The following is a 19,877-nucleotide window of genomic DNA, read 5'->3' as shown; positions in this document are numbered from 1 at the left end:
TTTTCTGTGTGTGTGTGTGTGTGTGTGTGTGTGTGTGTGTGTGTGTGTGTGTGTATGAAGGTCTTCTATTCCTTCTTTCCTTCCTTCCTGTCTTTCTTTGACTAAAGGTGATTTTCTCTGGTGTATGATTTAATTACTTGCTTTTTATTTTTTGTATATCTATACTATGTTTTTAAATTTGAAGTTATCATGAAGCCTGTAAATACTGTCATATAACCCATTGTTTTAAAGTGATGTCAACTTAACACTGATTGCATAAGTAAACAAATAAACAAGCAACAAAAAAACTAATAAAAACTCTACACTTTAACTTTATCCCCCAGCTTTTTAACTTTTTATTTTCTTCTCTTTATGTCTTATTGAAATGTCTATGTCTTGAAAAGGTGTTATCGCTATTATTTTTCACTGGTTCACCATTTAGTCTTTCTACTTAAGAATAGTAAACACATCACAATTACAGTTTTATAATATTCTGTGCTTTTCTGTGTGCTTGCTATTACCAGTGAGTTTTCTATCTTCAGATGATGTATTTTCTTTCTTTTCTGTTTGGATTTTGTTTGTTTGTTTTGAGACAGGGTCTCACTCTGTCACCTTGGCTGGAATGCAGTGGCACAATCTTGGCTCACTGAAACCTCTGAATCCCAGCTCAAGTGATTTTCCCTCCTCAGATTCCCAAGTAGCTGAGACTACAAGTGCATGCCACCACACCCAGCTAATTTTTCAATAAAAATTTGGAGAGACAAGGTCTCACTACATTGCCCAAGCTGGTCTCAAGCTTCCAAGCTTAAGCTACCCTCCCGCACTGGTCTCCCAAAATGCTGGAATTACAGACGCGAGCCACTATACCTGGCCCTCAAAGGATTTCTTCTTGTTTGTTGGCATCTTTCTTTTCAGTTTGAAGAACTCCCTTTAGCATTTGCTGTAGGAAAGATCTGGTGTTGATAAAATCCCTCAGCTGTTGTTTGTCTAGGAAAGTCTTTATTTCTCTTTCACGCTTGAAGGATATTTTCATTGGATGTGTTCTAGGGTAAAAGTTTGTTTCCTTCAGCACTTTAAATATGTCATGCCACTGTCTCCTGGCCTATAAAGTTTCTACTGAAAAGTCTGCTGCCAGATGTATTGGAGCTCCTTTGTATGTTGTTTCTTTTCTCTTGCTGTTTTTAGGATCCTTTCTTTATCCTTGATCTTTGGGAGTTTGATTATTAAATGCCTTGAGGTAGTCTTCCTTGAGTTAAATCTGCTTGGTGTTCTATCACCTTTTTGTATTTGAATGCTGATATCTTTCTCTACATTTTGGAAGTTCTTTTATATTATCCCTTTGAATAAACTTTCTACTCCTATCTTTTTCTCTGCCTTCTCTTTAAGATCAATACTCTTAGATTTGCCCTTTTGAGGCTGTTTTCTAGATCTTGTAGGGATGCTTCATTTTTGTTTATTCTTTTTTCTTTTGTCTCTTTTGACTATACATTTTCAAACAGCCTGTCTTCAAGCTCACTAATTCTTTCTTCTGCTTGATTAATTATACTCTTAAGGAACTCTGATGCATTGTTTTAGCATGTCAATTACATTTTTCAGCTCCAGAATTTCAGCTCAATTCTTTTTAATTAGTTCAATCTCTTTGTTAAATTTATCTGATGGAATTCTGAATTCCTTCTCTTTGTTACCTTGAATTTCTTTGAGCTTCCTCAAAACAGCTATTTTGAATTCTCTGTCTGAAAGATCACATATCTCTGTTTTTCCAGGATTGGTCCATGGTACCTTATTTAGTTTGGTGAAGTCAAGTTTTCCTGGATGGTCTTGATACTTGGGGGTGTTCATCAGTGCCTGGGCATTGAAAATTTAGGTACTCATTGTAGTCTACACAGTCTGGGCTTGTTTGTGCCCATCTTTCTTGGAAAGGCTTTCCAGGTATTTGAAGGGACTTGTGTCCCATGATCAATAATGCTGTGGTTCTTATAGACTCATTGAGTTACCACCTTGGTGTTCTTGGATAAAATCTAGAAGAATTCTCTGAATTGCCAGGCAGAATTCTTGTTCTCTTCCCTGATTTTCTCCCAAATAAATGGAGTCTGTCTCTCTGTCTGTCTGTCTGTCTCTTTCTCTCTGTGTGCTGAGCTGCCCAGAGCTGAGGTTGGAGTGATGCCAGGAGCCCTGAGGCCACCACCACTGGGACGGTGCTGGGTTGGACCTGAAGCCAGCACACCACTGGGTATTGCCTAAGGCCCACTGTAACCACTATTTGGCTACTGCCTGTGTTCACTCAAGGCCCTAGGGTTCTACAGTCTGCAGATGGGAAGATAGTCAGGTTTGTGTCTTTTCTGTTAGGGCAGCAAGTTTCCCCAGACCCTTGGCAGGTACAGAGATGCTGTCTAGAAGCCAGAGATTGGAGTAAAAAAACCTAGAAATCTACCTGATGTTTTATTCTGCTGTGGTTAAGCTGGCCCTCAAACCACAAAACAAAGTCTTTCCTGTTCTTCCCTCCCTTTTCCACTGGCAGAGGAGGCTCTCCCAGTGGCCACCACCACCACTGGCTTGCAGGGAGTTCTGCCATGCCACCACCAATATTCACGTAAAGCCGAATGGCTCTTCAGTCAGCTTGTGGGGAATGCTGCTAGGCCTGTGACTCATACTTCAGGGCAGTGGGCTCTCCTCTGGCCCAGGGCAGGTCCAGAAAAGCTGTCCAAGAACCAAGGCCTAGACTCAGGGTCCCCAAGAGCCCACCTGATATTCTACTCTACTGTAGCCAAATACGTACCTAAGGTGTAAGACAAAGTTCCTTTTACTTTTCCCTCTGCTTTTCTCAAGCAGAAGGAGTCTTTCATAGTAGTCGCTGCAGCTGGGAACGTGCTGGGTCTCACCTGTAACCAGCATATCTCAGACTCTCACCCAAGACCCACTGCATACTACCTTAGTGTCACTTTTAGTTATTTGGGGCTGAAGGGCTCTTTAGTCAGTAGATGATGAATCCTGCCAGGACTTGGTTCTTCTCAAGGCAGTGGGTTCCCTTCTAGTCCAGGGTGTATATAGAAATGTTGTCTGGGGAACTCATAACTCTGCCCAGTGTCCTATCTTATTGTGGCTGAACTGGTAGTCAAGATACAAGCCAAAGTCCACTTTCCTCTTAGCTTTCTTCTCCTTAAATAGAAGGAAGTAGTCACTTTTTTTTTTTTTTTTTTTTTTTTGAGACAGAATCTCGCTTCTTTGCCCAGGCTGGAGTGCAATACCATGATCTAGGTTCACTGCAACCTCCACCTCCCGGGTTCAAGCAATTCTCCTGCCTCAGCCTCTCCAGTAGCTGGGATTACAGGCATGTGCCACCATGCCCAGCTAATATTTGTATTTTTAGTAGAGACAGGGTTTCACCATGTTGGCCAGGCTGGTCTCTAACTCCTGACCTTAAGTGATCCGCCTCAGCCTCCCAAAGTGCTAGGATTACAGGCATGAGCCACCGTGCTGGAAGGAGTCACTTTTGTTGCTGCGAGCTGCACTGCCTGGGGTTGTGGGAGGGATGATGCAAGCACTCCCTTAGCCACCCCAGGTGATGTCTCCCTAGGTCACGTGCCGCCCTAGTCCACTGGCTCTAATCCTAGCACAGCATTAGGACTTGCCTAGGAAATGCAGTATTTGTGTCCCTGACTGCCTTTTAATTTTACCTAGTACTCCAGAGCACTTTAGCCCTTGGTGATGAGGCTTGCAGAGAAACTCAAGTCCCAACCACTGGGATGGATGATCCCCCTCCGGCTAAGGCTGATCCAAATGATCTCTCTGTGGGCAGGCAATGGCTGAGCCCAGCTCAGCTTTGCTCTCTGCCATGGCAAAACAGCACTGAGTTCAATATCAAGTCCTACAGTCACTGTGCTCTCCCTCCCTAAAGTGCTCAGATTCCCTCTCCATGCCATGTAGCTGCTCTGGGGAATAGGGAAGAGGTGGCATCAGTGATTCAAGACTGTGTCCTACCCTCTTCAGTGCCTCTTTCAATGATATAAAGTTAAATCCAGGTACTGTGACTCCTCACCTGACTTTTGGTTCTTGTGACAGTGCATTTTTGTTTGTAGTTAGTTGTTAAAATTTTGTGTTCCTTTGGGGGCAGTCAGTGGAGGCTTCTGTTTAGCCACCTTGCTCCGTCCCCCATAAACAGTGGTTTAATTAATATTTTTAGTGAAAAATGCCAGCATGGCAGAGAGGAAAGAACATTGGGTTAGGAGTCAGAATACTAGGGTTCTGATCCCAGCTCCATAATTAACTGGCTATGTGATCATAAGGAAACCATACAGCTTTTCTTGTTCTCAGTTATCTATTAAATGAGGTTGGATAATTAACACTTTACTTGAATCAAGAGACCTGTACATAGATAGAAACACGTCTCTGATTTCTGGGTAGGGACAGGTAGAGATGGCTTGTCTGGAATGGGTAGAGATGTCCTATCTGAATGACACCAACATAAATGGAAAAGCTGCTGAATGCTTGGGGGTAGCTCAGTTTGGGTTCATTCATGAGACAGAGTCCACACGGTAATTTGGACAAGGGAAAGTTTAATATAAAGAGTTGTTAATTATAGGGAGAGACTACAGTAGCAAAAGATTGGCTAGTAAGAAGTGAAGAGAATGCTAAATAATATAAAAATAGCAGATACAAGGAGCCACTATCCCTAGAGCTGAGCTAGAACACCCAAGAAAAAGCTCCCTGCACTCAAGGTTGAGATCCAGACCTTGTTTGGTGAGGCCTTTGGGGGGTGATTAGGTCAGAGTGGAGCCCTCATGATTGAGATTAAAGCCCTTATAAAAGGGACCCCAGAGAGTTCTCCATGTGAGGATACAAGAAGAAGTCAGCAGCCTTCTTGTTGGAAGAAGGCCTTTACTAGGAACTGACCATGCTGGCTCTCTGATCTCAAACTTCCAGCCTCCAGAACTTGATAAATTTCTGTTGTTTATAAGCCATCCACTCTATGGTATTTTGATGTAACAGCCTGAACAAGTCAAGACATTGTTGGAGGGCATGGCTGTGGCTCACAGAGTGACTGAGAGATCACTGAGGTGCCATGCCAGTGGAACTTGCTGAAAATCCTCTCTCTAGGGTGTCAGGGAGAGCTGTTCATAGGGACATGCCTCACCAGAGAGATTCTGCTACAAAAGAACACAAAGGGTTCTAGGGGAAGCTGATGACCACAGTGCACTGTAGAAGCCAGGCACTAAATAAGCTGTATTTACTGCAAGAACTAGTTGCTTAAGGAGTCACCCCTACTGTAGGAGCTGGGCACTAGAGAAGCTTTGCACTCTGCATAAGCTAGACACTGGAGAAGCTGCCCACACTGCAGGAGCCTGCCAAGAGGGCTCACTGGAATCAGGGAGCAAACCCCTTTCTCCTGCAATATCTCTTCTGCACACTCTACTAGCATAGCTTAACCTTGTGTCAGCTGACAACTGAAAACTAAATGGCCCAGCTTCATTTCATGGAGCAAGCAAAAAGGATGACTTTGGATCTCATGGGCACTAAATCAAGAACTTGCACAGGTGGACATGAAAAGCAGTTTCCTAAAAGATAGGAGTTCATGAAATGTGTCTTATTGTACCTTGGCAATCATTTGTTCCAGAGGCGACTAGCCTCTGGACAGCAAAAAGCCTTAAAATTTTGAGTGTGATCATGCCTGTAATCCTAGCACTTTGGGAGGCCGAGGTGGGCGGATCACGAGGTCAGGAGACCATCCTGGCTAACACAGTGAAACCCCGTCTCTACTAAAAATACAAAAAATTAGCCTGGCGTGGTGGCGGGCACCTGTAGTCCCAGCTACTGGGGAGGCTGAGGCAGGAGAATGGCATGAACCTGGGAGGTGGAGCTTGCAGTGAGCTGAGATTGCGCCACTGCACTCCAGCCTGGGCGACAGAGTGAGACTCCGTCTAAAAAAAAAAAAATATATATATATATATATATATATATATATATATACACATATATATATGTATATATATATATATATTTGAATTTGAATGCTTTAAGGAAGGCCATACCTATTCTATTTATCATAGTCCTCAGTAACTCCATAGGATCTTAAGCTCAGCAGCAAACTTCATACAAATATATGCTGGGCCCACACAAGCATCTGAGCGTGTGGTCCTTAACCATTTAACCACTTCATTTTACAGGTGAGGAAACAGCATGCTTAAATGGCTACTTCTGCCCCTGCCCCCGTCTCTGTCATAGTCAAAGAAAACAGCAGGGGAGGTAATACATAAACTTTCCTTTAGTGGTGATTTTTCTCAAACATTTGCTTTGAATTTGGGCTGTTTGTATTGCACAGATTTTGCTCATTTACATAAAATCAAGATCGTTGGAATAAATATGTTCAGGTAATTCTCTGAGGCAAGAAAATAACCAAATGCTTACTCAGACTTGTTTCTCCTCGGGTTAACTAGCCTGATATTAAGTATGCCTTAATGTAAAATCCCATTGAAAATCTCCTAAAACAAAACCAGTGCTTCACAATTTGTAATTAGTACTACAAGAACAATTTAATTGATTCTCCTATTCTCCCTTCTTTTGCATTTTCAGAGCCATTACTTTCCAACAGATGAGGTTGTAGAGATTTCTATCACTTCACCAGAATGGGAAATCTATGCCATTTTCATTAAGTAACTAAATGTTAGGCCATGTCCAATTCTTAAATAATTTCACACTCTTGGCAAGGGGGGAAAAAAGATTATTCAAAGTTATTTCAAAGTTTTTACAGAATTGCTAATAATAATAACAGTAGCAATGCCTTATTAATGCAGAATACTTTATGGTTTATAAATATGTATAATATGTAATATAATATATGTGACATAATGTAGATAAAATATATGTAATTTCATTTGAAATAACTCTTTAGAAATTTTACTTGCTAGGCCCGTTTTATTGCAACTTAAAGATGCTAAGGTGAAAAATAAATTGAAAACATTTTAGTTCATTCCAAACAGAAACATAACCCTAATTATTTTATTTAAAAATAAAATATACCTCCAATCATTGATAACTACTGAAATTATAGGTAAATAAGTGAGTTTCAGGAATTATTCTGGGGCACAGTATTTGTAATGAAATAAAAAATGGGCATGGTAAAAACTTGGAATCTGGCAATCTGAACACATCAATTTGTAAATCTTCTCTGCCCATAATGGGACACCATTCATCTTCTGAAAGTTTTGGTTTTCCAATCCCTGATGCACGTAGGATTCCATATTCCTTTACAACTTTTGCTTCTCCCTCTCCCCACAAAGGCAGTGAAGAGGAATTCCCTATATCCTTCATCTCATTTGTCTTTCTTTGTCTTCACTCCTGGTAGGGAAGGAGTTTGGTTTGTTTCTTTTTCTCTCTCTCTTTTTTTTTTTTTGATGATAAATGCATTTCACTATTTATTTAGATGTTTAAGCTCTCACACTAAGTTTTTACAAGCTGATGAACACTGACAAATTATTTCTCCCACAGAACTAAAACCACACATCCCCAGACAGTATAAATATATGGTTGAACTAACCTTAATACACACCACCATTTTATCAATTACATAATAAAACAAATTATCAAGTATCCAAATATTAAGTTACACAGCTCAAAAGGCATATAAAAATTAGATGTCTGCTCAATTCATTAGCAGAAACCTGCTTCTTTTTTTTGCAAGAATGGTTAGGAAGAGAAGGAAATAAAAAATCACTTTCAAACAAAAATAAGTTGGTAAACAACTTCTGATAAATATGGAAATAATTACAATAATTTTAGAAATTTTATGATTAAGAATTGTTTTGGCTACAATAACAAATCATCTCTACCTTTAAAAAATATTTTACTAAATTAAAGGGCATATCCCACATGCTCTGCACAAGACAAAGGCAAAATTTTGCTAAAAATAATGAATAGCCCCCTCCCATTCTTTTCTCAGGCCCTGACTGTGAAGTTGCACCTCAGATTGCAAACATTAAATGAACTGTAAGGCCTTTCTGTCTGAAGACATTAAAGACACATGCTTCTATACAATGTAGATTTTTTTAAATGGAGGCTTTTCATAACAGCACAAAGTAAGATTTATTGAAACACATTAAATAATCACTGTAAGACATGGTAAAAAAAAAAAAAAGAATCAATGGTTAAACAAATCTGATATTTGCTAGCATGAATGTGGGAGATGTAAACATAGAGTGAGCAGGCAAATCACTATGTAGGCCCTACTTTCAATGTTTGAAATGATTGAAGGAATAAACTACATAAGGTCTAGAGTGTTCATAGTTCCTGGGATTTTAGCTCTGTATGGTACTAAAAATACACAAGTATTGTGCCGGGTGGCACCTAATCTTCCTAATTTTCTTATATATTGATAAGATTCTGGCAAGCGAATAGATTTAAACAAGACATAACTCAATACTGCATGATTTCAGGAAAGGTCAGTTGGTACAAACGACAGGCACATTTTAAATGCTAACAGCAAGAATCTTTTGCCAAGTGTCCAAATAGGTTGACTGTAACCCAAACACAGAGGTTGCCAAAGCTGTCTAGCTTGTGGCCTGGTAAAACTGCCTTTCAGTACTCCTATGGAAGTTTCATTAGACTTACTCAAAGCCAACATGTTGGCTAATAAGTATAACAAATCAGGTCCTATCTCAAGTTCCACTTCCAAGGCAATAGCATCAGGGACCCCAGTTTTATTGACTGCAACAGTTGTATCTATAACCACTGGAGTCTTTGAAGTGCAGCCACATCTTTAAGGATGACACTTCTCCAAATACAAAAGTTAACTTGCTGTTAAAAGCTCCACACTGCTTTTTTCTTGCGAATTGTACTGCATCATCATCTTTCATTTTGCCTTCAATTAATGCTAGGGCAACAAGTACTGGAGCTCTCCCAAGGCCTGCAATGCAATGAACAGCAGTACAACAATGAGGTTCTTTATGAAACTTAATTTTCACAAGACTTAACCAGTCATCAATCTGGTTGGATGGTGGTGCACCATCATCAAAAGGCCAATCGAGAACATGGGTACCTTCTTTCTCCAGAAGAGTAGTGTCATAAGTTGCTTTACATACTCTTATCTATTGTGAAAACTCCATACTTCTTAAGTTCCTCTACGAATTTGTTTAAGGTCACATTGGTTGGGTTGTGTGTAGTAAGAAATCCTCATGTTCTTGTATGTGACTTCCACAGGAGCTGGACGGTTCATTTGAGCCATGTTAATTTAGTTAAAAGACACTCAATAGGGTTATGAAAGAATTTTAAAAGTTGAATACAGAAATGATGCAAAGAAACTGAAGTCTACTTCAATATGCTCCACTTGAAATTCTCAGTGCTTTGAGTATGAAGTTGTAAGTAACAATAAATGAAATGAACCTCCTAACAAGAAGCGACAATTCTTCAATCCAGTAATACTGAGGCAACAGAAAGGAAGCACACTGAGGTTTACCCTATCTAGGTCAGAACTCTTGTAAAATGCCCTATGGGTTTCAATTCAACACTTCTGTGTCCAGGACAATGGGTGCTTCTTGGTAGAGTAGTAATGAATTTCTACAGTTTCCTTGTTTGCATAGAGGTCATGCTATGCCTGGCAGTGATCTCCACTGCCCTTCAGAAACTCCATAAATATGTGACCAAGAACACCACAGAACTGAGGAATGTGTTTATGCATTGAAAATGGTGGCCTACTGCGTCGATCTCACTGGGAGCTGCTGACCGGAGCTGTTCCTATTCGGAAGCATCACGCTACCTGACTTCAAACTATACTACAAGGCTACAGTAACCAAAACAGCATGGTACTGGTACCAAAACAGATATATAGACCAATGGAATAGAACAGAGGTCTCAGAAATAGCACTGCACATCTACAACCATCTGATCTTTGACAAACCTGACACAAAAAAGCAATGGGGAAAAGATTCCTATTTAATAAATGGTGTTGGGAAAACTGGCTAGCCATATGCAGAAAACTGAAACTGGACCCCTTCCTTACACCTTATACAAAAATCAACTTAAGATGTATCAAAGACTTAAACGTAAGACTTAGGACCATAAAAATCCTAGAAGAAAACCTGGGCAATACCATTCAGGACACAGGCATGAGCAAAGACTTCATGACTAAAACACCAAAAGCAATGGCAACAAAAGCCAAAATTGACAAATGGGATCTAATTAAACTAAAGAGCTTCTGCACAGCAAAAGAAACTATCATCAGAGTAAACAGGCAACCCACAGAATGGGAGAAAATTTTGCAATCTATCCATCTGACAAAGGGTTAATATCCACAATCTACAAAGAACTTAAATTTACAAGAAAAAAAAACCCATCAAAAAGTGGGTGAAGGATATGAACAGACACTTCTCAAAAGAAGATATTCATGTGGCCAACAAACATATGAAAAAAATGCTCATCATCACTGGTCATTAGAGAAATGCAAATCAAAACCACAATGAGATACCATCTCACACCAGTTAGAATGGCGATCATTAAAAAGTCAGGAAACAACAGATGCTGGAGAGGATGTGGAGAAATAGAAACACTTTTACACTGTTGGTGGGACTGTAAACTAGTTCAACCATTGTGGAACACAGTGTGGCAATTCCTCAAGGATCTAGAACTAGAAATACCATTTGACCCAGCAATCCCATTACTGGGTATATACTGAAAGGATTACAAATCATTCTACTATAAAGACACATGCACACGTATGTTTATTGCAGCACTATTCACAATAGCAAAGATTTGGAACCAACCCAAATGTCCATCAATAATAGACTGGATAAAGAAAATTGGCACATATACACCATGGAATACTATGCAGCCATACAAAAGAATGAGTTTATGTCCTTTGCAGGGACAAGGATGAAGCTGGAAACCATCATTCTCAGCAAACTATCACAAGAACAGAAAACCAAACACCACATGTTCTCACTCATAAGTGGGAGTTGAACAATGAGAACACACGGACATAGAGAGGGGAACATCACACGCCAAGACCTGTCGGGGGGTGGAGGCTAAGGGAGGGATAACATTAGGAGAAATACCTAATGTAGGTTATGGGCTGATGGGTGCAGCAAACCACCATAGCACATGTATACCTATGTAACAAAACTACACATTCTGCACATGTACCCCAGAACTTAAAGTATAAAAAAAAAAAGAAAAGAAAATGGTGGCCTAATCCTACAGCTGGTCCCTAGGCAGCAGTGGCAGAGGCTGCAGGGCAGGAGGCAGAGATGGTTGTTGCTGGGTGGCGGTGGCCATGTTGCAAGCAGCCAGTGGGAACACCAGACTCTACCATGCAATGAGCGGCTCCTGGTTTTTCAGACATCAAAGTTATACTACAAGGTATAATCCTGATTCTTTTACTTATTCAAAAATATTTGAGTACCTACTTTCTGTCAGGCACTGCTCTGTGTAATAAGAATACAGCAATGAATCAAATAGAATTCCTGCTGTTGTGTAGCCTATATTCTAAAGAGGCAGACAGAAAATGAGTTCATTAGGTAATTGCAGAATTTGTCAGGTGATAAAGTGCTTTGGGGAAAAGTAAAGCAGGGAAAGAGGACAGGTGAGTGATGTGGGCCTAAATGAGGTGATCAAGAATGGCTCTCCAGAAAAGGTAATTGTTCAGAAAAAAAAGTTAAATCATTCAAGAAAAGGCTACACTTATATTGCAAGTATTCCCTCTACAACTGCTGAAATCAGACTCAAAGGGATGATTGTGAAACTGTGTTTGTCAGCTTGGGGATGCAGGAGAATAACAGAAAAGAGGGGCGGGGGAGCAGATTGGGTACTTCCTAACAGTGGATTGAGTGCTTGAAACATATCAGATACCCAACAAATGTGCATTGAATCTGAGCATAGTCAAGTTTCACACCTCTCATAAATTGAGGTAATATAGCAGTCCTATCAAGAACAGTATTTTGGAATGCCAGTATGCTGGATCTCCCTTATAGTTCAGCTGGTTTCTATCTCTGCACCTCATCCATTGGATAGTCCTCTGACGGGAAAATAACAAGTATTATCTCGGAAGAAGATACAGCATCCTATAAGGGAAGTCCTAGCCACATGAAAAAGGAGGGAATTCCTGCCCTCCTGGACCCAAGGGATAGTGTAAAAAGGAGAGTGCTACAGAATTGCCTCTTTGTGTCCTATCCTTGGGTCAAACATTGGGGTAGGGTAGATAGTGCTGGACATTAAACCTTTGCTAGATATGGAAGAATCTGGAACAGCAGGGTTTAATAGCATGTTTTCCCCACTGTGCCTGAGAAAAGATGCAAACCCCTGGTTAAAAACCTTGCACGTGGATACATGTCCCAGGAGCACTAATAGAGAAATGGCCAGGGAGAAGACCAGAAGGTAGAATTCCTGGCTCCCCAAGGCCCATTCAGCATCTAGAACTACACTGTCCAATATGGTAGCCACTAGCCACACAGGCTCCTTAAATTTAAAGTAGCCAAGATTAAATATAATTTAAAATGTGTTTTCTTAGCTGCATTAGCCACATTTCAAGTGCTCAATAACTATATATGGCTCAAGACTACTGCACTGTACAGCACAAATAAAGAATGTTTCCGTCATCATAGAAAGTTCTATTAGACAGCAGTAGTCAGCAAACTTTTCCATAAAGGGCTTACAAGTAAATATGTTTGGCTTTGTGGACAAGAAAGTCTCTGTCACAATTATTCAATACTATTGTTTTAGCATAAAAGCAGCTGTAGTCTGTATGTAAATAAAGAAGTATGGCCGTGTTCCAATAAAACTTTATTTTAAAAAACAGGCTTTGGTCTGAGGGATGCAACATGCCTGTCGCTGGGATAGAGGAGCCAAAAGTTCCCACATGCCTCAGTAAAGGGACAGAAGCCACTGAAAGAATCGGTGAGCTAGTGGATACCTGGGCTAGGGCCAGATTACCTGATCTGTGCACGCAAAGGCGATATGGGTCCAGGTGCAACTGAGACACATAGGCCAAGGGCCAGACCACAAACCTGCACACAGATTCAAGGCCATCTTGGGAAGGAGCAGGAAGAGAGGAAAGAAATTCAAAAGACCAACCCCAAATAATCCAAATGATCTAGAAGAAACTGTTTAAATGGAAGAGACAGTGATACTGTCTGTTGGCAGATGTAGGTGGCCCCGCCCACTGTGCCAGTCCCACCACTCCCCGTATCCCTAACCCCCTGAGGGAGTAGGAGCTCAGGAGGAAGTTTAAATCTATTATTTAAAGAAAATAAGCTACAGTTTCCTTGACTTTCTAAGTTACAGCGAAAATAAAAAGTCAATGCTGCTACACAGTGTTTTCTCAAATGTATGTAAAGACCCTTTAGAAAAGAAATCTTTGCACTCTTTCTAGGAGCACTAATTTGGGCTAATTCATCTCTACAGCCCCTCCAGGGCCTCCTTGTGACTGAAGATATACACTAAGGCCTTGTGTGAGGGGAACACTGGCATGGAGGGAGAAAATCTGGGCTCCAGCTGTGTGACTTATGCTAAACCTCTAACTACCCTGGGCTTCAGTGACCTTATCTGCCACATGGGAAGATAGATCAAATGACTCCTAAGTTCTTATCCAGTTCAGAGATAATAATTTTATGATTCATCTGAAAGAAATCTGACTGGGGTTGTGGCCCGTTGCTATAATTAACATAGTTAGCCTGATCACATGTCAATGGATTAAGCCTTAGCTTTACTATTAAGATAAAACTGAATTAGCTAAGTTTCTACCAGTTCACTGAAAAGTTCTGATATTTAATACTTGGATAGTTGTAAGGACATGCTATCACTCAAACTATATTAGTCATCCAGGCTGCCATACTAAAATGCCATAGACCGGGTGACTTAAAGAACAAACATTTATTTCTCACATTTCCGAAGGCCGGAAGTCGAAGATCAGGGTGTCAGCATAATTGGTTTCTGGTGAGGGCTCTCTTCCTGACTTGTAGATGGCCACCTTCTCACTGTGTCCTCACATGGCAGGGAGAGAGTGAGCTCTCTGGTGGCTCTTCTTTTTAAGGGCACTAATCTCATTATGGGGCCCTACCCTCATGACTTCATCTAAATCTAATTACCTCCCAAAGGTTTCATCTCCAGATACTATCTTATTGGAAGTTAGGGCTTCAACATACGAATTTTGAGGGAACACAGTTTAGTCCGTAGCACAAACCTTCAAATTAAGGTAAGATGCTGACTTCTTGGAATTTTGCAATCTGCTCATGGACAAAACAAAAGATGTGTCTCTCATCAGCAAGAAATTTTTGAGAAAGGAATATCAAGTTGTGTCCCACCTTTCTGACATTCAAAGCAGAGGCAGGATGGGAGGATGACTGTCTCAATTACCCACTATCATAATAACTAACATTTACTTGACAGCTTACCGTGCACCAGACACTCTTTGAAGTGCTTTACATGTATCATCTCATCTCACTCCACAATAACCTAAAATGACAGCCTTTATTACTAGACCTATTGTAGAGATGAAGACACACTAATACTTGGAAAGCCTTAGGAGCTTTCATACAGTGTCACAAGTAATATGAGACTGAGTCCAGATATAAAACTCAGTAGACTAACTCCAGAGCCTGCCCTCCTAATCACCATGATCTACAACCTTCAGGTTGAACACAAGTCATGGGAAGAGTGCCTGTGTGCATGCATGTGTGTACACACATGCATGCGCGCACACACACAAATCAGATGTGGTTGAAAATAGCGTGCATTTAATGTATTCATAATATGTGTTAATTAATGTATTAATGCCTATAAGTTATTCACCATCTATGATGGACTTCTTTAACCAACTAAGCAAAATGCATTCTCCCAACATCTTGATGAGATTAGAATCTCAGAAAATGGGAATTTTGATGAGTGGTGAAGACCAAGAAGATCCTTTGAATTGGAGCCCTTGAAGGATGAAAGGTCCAGATAGAACATTGAACTTAGAAGCCATGAACAGCTAGGGTATGAGACAAAGGCTCAAGTGCTCGATGAGAAGAAAAGGATGGAAAAAAAGGAGGAAGCCATATTGGGGCAAGAACTATGCCAAGTGAGGTGTTCACACTCCAGAGCTCTGTGTGCCAGACGTTGTACAAATTCTCCCTGCAATAATCTGTAGTCTGTACACAGCCTCCCAGAGACAAATCACTTTTACCCTTTTGCCCAATATGACCGAAGTCAAGTCATTAAGACCTCTTTTTGTGCCAGCAAGGTGCTTAAGTTTGGTCATTCCTGGCTGCCAAGATATGATGTATGACTTATGTTAAAATGTGACTGACTGCATGTGGAACAACACTCAGAGGAAGCTCAGAAAGTTCAGTAGTTGAGTTTAAAGACAAGAGCCCAGTTCAATGACAGAATGGATGTGCAACCAGTCATCCTAGCCATCAATTTAAATGGCCATATAATTTGAAAGGCTGACAGGCATTAGTGTTCAGTATGAAGCTGTCTGAGGCACTAGCTTGGTTACCTGATGGTCAAGTTCATTATATGGCTAGAGCTGGGCAGCAAGGTCTGTAAGTTCGGAGATTCCATACCATATGTTTTCCCATCATGCTTGGACTTCTTGAAGATATCTATGATCTCAGACTCTGAAGTCACAATCGACTAGATAGTTGTTCTTTGGAAGTGGGGCAGGCAATGGAACATGGATACTTTTAATCACTTCTTGAAGACCTCCTCAATGGCTGAGAATCAGTAGTTTAGCTAATAACAAAGCCCTTCGCTTTGACCTCCTCAGCTGACTTTGGGACCTTCTGTGCTTGTCCTCTTCATATCCCTTCACTCATCTCTCTTCACCTTAACCACTTGAATCTTTAACCAGGAAATCTTTGCTTGACCTGGGCAATTCCCTGCCTGCCTTTTTCATAGGCATTGTGCCTGCAACTCTCTTCTCCCTCTCAGCTTCCCAAACCATTCACTTTCCTTATTTAAACCCTTTTCATTGCCCAGATCTTGGTGTCTAATATCTTTCTCTAATAAAAGGAACCAGGGTTCCCTCAAAACAAATGGCTGATTTTAGGACTGGGCAGGAAATATACAAGCCTGGAGCATCTTATAGTGCCAGAAAATATGGAAGTGCTTGAAAAAGAAATTGATGGGATGTATTAGTCTGCTAGGGCTGTCTTAAAAAAAATACCACAGACTGGATGGCGTAAATAATAGAATTTTATTTTCTTATGGTTCAGGAGGCTGGAAGTCCAAGATCAAGGTAATGTCAGGGGGTTGGTTTCTGGAGAGGCCTGTCTTCCTAGCTTGTAGGAGACCACCTTCTCGTTGTGTCTTCACACATCCTTTCCTCTGTGCATGCGCGTACACACACACACACACACAAACAGGTTGGGGAGAGAGAGAGAGAGAGAGAAGAGAGAGCATACAAGCATGCTCCCTTGCTCCCTTGCGTCTCTTCTTCTTCTTCTTTTTTTTTGTTTTTTGTTTTTTTTTTTTTTTTGAGACGGAGTCTCGCTCTATCGCCCAGGCTGGCATGCAGTGGCACAATCTCGACTCACTGCAAGCTCCACCTCCTGGGTTCATGCCATTCTCCTGCCTCAGCCTCCTGAGTAGCTGGGACTACAGGCGCATGCCACAATACCCAGCTAATTTTTTGTATTTTTAGTAGAGACGGAGTTTCATCGTGTTAGCTAGGATGGTCTCAATCTCCTGACCTCGTGATCCGCCCGCCTTGGCCTCCCAAAAGTGCTAGGATTACAGGAGTGAGCCACTGCACCCAGGCCCTTCTTATTCTTATAAGAAGCAGACTAGTCCTATTGGATTAAAGCCTACCCTTATCACCTCATTTAACCTTTATTATCTGCTTATAGGCCCTGTCTCCAAATACAGTCATATTGGAGTTTAGGGCTTCAACACTGTGGATTTCAGGAGGACACAATTCAGTTCATAACATGAGGTTATAAGCCACCCACTTCTACAAAAATTTTTAATGGCAGCCATAGAAAACTACTACAGCATCCTGGAACAACAAAAAAAGAAGTTAAAAAAAAAAAAGAATCTGAATCAACTGTAGACTATACTTAATAATAAAAATTAGGTTAAAAAACATAAAGAATCTGAATCAACTATAGACTGTAGTTAATAATAATGTATCACTATTGGATCATTAATTGAAACAAATGTACCATAGTGTAATATAGGATATTAATAATGGGAAAACTTGGTGTGGGGTAGATGAGAACTCTGCAGTAGCTTCTCAAAAGGACACAGATGCCAACTGAAAGAGTTTTCACTGGCAATGCTAGAATAATCTGAGCAACAAAATAGAGTAGTAATGGATTATAATCCAATGTATAAAATATCCATGAGGTCATGCTGATATAAATACATGATTAAATAAATTAATAAATGGGGGGAAACAGACAAATCTTCCACACAGATGAATTGCAAATAATTTATGTAGATCTTTCACCCTGAAGAGCAGGAGCCTAACTCTCCCCACTCCTTAGGTGCGGGCTGTGCATAGCAACTTCCTTCCAAAATGCACAATGTGGAAAGGGAGAAAAAAGAGTAACTTTACAGTAGAGAAACCTGACAAAACACTACCTCGGCCAGGTGACCAAGGTCAGCATCAACAGTGATAAATCTTGTTGACACTGTGTACCCTTGATAAGATGTGATGAAAATATCACTTTACCTCTGTGACCTTCCTGCCAGTAACACATAACCCTAGTGTTATCATAAGAAAAGCTTCAGACACATTCCAAAAAATGGGACATCTTACAAAACACCTATCCAGTAGTCCTCAATTTTGTTGAGTCATCAGAAAATAAGGGAAATCTGAAAAACTGCCACAGCCAAGCAAAGCCTAAAGAGACATGACATAATGTGGTGTCTTGGATGAGATCTGTTATGGGTTGAATTGCATCTCCTCTCAGAAAAAAAGATATGTTGACATTCTAACTCCCAGTACTTCAGAATACCACCTTAATTGAAAATAAGGTCATTGCAGTGTAACTAGTTAAGTTGGGATGCAGTCTAGATAGGGTAGGTCCTGAATCCAGTACGACTGCTCTCCTTCTAAGAATCTCACGGCCATGTGAAGATACATGGAGAAGGCCATTTGACGGTGAAGGCAGGGATTGGAAATATGTAGCTGTAAGCCCTGGGACACCAAAGATTGCCAGCAGCCACCAGAAGCTAGGAAGTGAAAAGGAAGGGCTCTCCTACAGGTTTCAGAGGGAGCATAGCCTTCCTGGCACCTTGGTTTTAGGCTTCTAGCCTCTGTAAGACAATACATTTCTGTTATTTTTAAGCCACCAGTTTGTCAAAAATTTTTACAGCGGTCATAGGAAATGAATACTGGATCCTGGAACAGAAAAAAGTAAATAAACAAAATAAAGACATCTGAATCAACTATAGACTGTAGTCAATAATAATGTTTCCACTACTGGATCATTAATTGTAACAAATGTACCATGGTGTAATATAAGATATTAATAATGGGGAATCTCGGTGTGGGTTAGATGGGAGCTCTGCACTCAGTTCTCAATTGTTTAACAATGGAAAACTGTTTTTAAAATAAAGTATATTTTAAAAGAACCTTTTTCTTATTTCAGCAATTGTTGAAATAAGGTCTCAATTTCTCAAAGCTTTGATTTTGAAACCATCTGCCTTTGTGTAGTTTATATCAAATGCATTCTAATTTTAAAGAATCAGGAACTTCTCCACAGAAAGCGATCATCCTAAAGGCATCATGCCTCCCAGTTTAGTCTTGTCTCCTTCCTCTCCTTTCCTCACACGTGAATCTTTTAGGTCTTGTTAACCTTCCATTCATTCACTGTATGCCAGGAAATGTGCCAGGGATGTAGGGTAAAAAGTGACCTTGCCATCCAGGGAAGGAGACAGACACTAGAAACATCATCACACATAGAAATGACAAATCACCCTGTGACCTTTTAAGCTTAAATGGCTGGCTGTGAGGACAACACAATCTCCGCCATGAGCAGAATGCTTAGCTTAGAAAGAAACCAACACAGGACACAGCAGAGAGGCCCTGGGACATTGCTGGAAATGCTGGAGTTGGTTATGCCTGAATTCCCTACCCTTCCTTGACATCATAGTTGCATAGCCTGTTAAATACCCATTTTTAACTTAAAAATCACAACTTTCAAAAATTGCATAAAAGAGAAGTTCATCATGTTATGGGAATACTTTTAGAGGGCTATCACTTAGGGGTGTCAAGAAAGACAGCTCTGAGGATGTATATCCTTGAGGACATTATGCGAAGTGAACAAGCCAGTCACACACAAAAAATACTGTATTATTTCACTTCTGTGAGGTACCTGCTATGATTTGAATGTCCCATGCAAAATTCAGGTTGAAACTTAATCCCCAATGTAACAATATTGAGAGGCAGGGCCTTTAAGAGGTGATTGGATGGTGAGGGCTCTGCCCTTATGAATGGAATAATCCATTCATGGATTAATGGATTAATGTGTTATCCTGAGAGGGAAACTGGTGGCTTTATAAAAGAGACCCGAACCAGCACATTAGCATGCTCAGCCCCTCACCATGTGATACCCTGCACCGCCTTGGGACTCAGCAGAGAGAGCCCCCACCAGCAATAAGGCTCTCACCAGATGCGACCCTTCAATGTTGGACTTTCCAGCCTCCAGAATTGTAAGAAATAAATTCCTATTCTTCATAAGTTACCCAGTTTGGGGTATTCTGTTATAAGCAACAGAAAATGAGCTAAGACAGTATCTGAGTAGTCAAACTAATAGAGACAGGAAGTAGAATAGTGGTTGTCAGGGGCTAGGGAGAGAGGGGAATGGGAAGTTTAGTCTAATGGGTACAGAGTTTCAGTTTTGCAAGATTAAAAGAAGTTGTGGAGATGGATGGTGGTGATAATTCACAACACTGTGAATTTATTTAATGCCACTGAATTGTATATA

The 19,877-nt window shown here is 40.6% G+C and overlaps 1 protein-coding gene and 1 pseudogene across 1 annotated transcript in view; one reads left to right on the top strand and one right to left on the bottom strand.

Annotated features, from left to right (window-relative positions):
* Nucleotides 1-19,877, top strand: part of CCDC148 (coiled-coil domain containing 148) — a 463,587-nt gene that overhangs the window by 390,015 nt on the left and 53,695 nt on the right. The gene's annotated exons all lie outside the window — the stretch shown is intronic.
* On the bottom strand, nt 8,520-9,390 carry LOC117979397 (protein tyrosine phosphatase type IVA 1-like; annotated as a pseudogene).

The sequence above is a fragment of the Pan paniscus genome, chromosome 13 (assembly GCF_029289425.2).
Source record: "Pan paniscus chromosome 13, NHGRI_mPanPan1-v2.0_pri, whole genome shotgun sequence".
NCBI lineage: Eukaryota > Metazoa > Chordata > Mammalia > Primates > Hominidae > Pan > Pan paniscus.
Note: the sequence above shows the minus strand (reverse complement) of the source record. Positions and strands in the feature narration are given on the sequence as shown.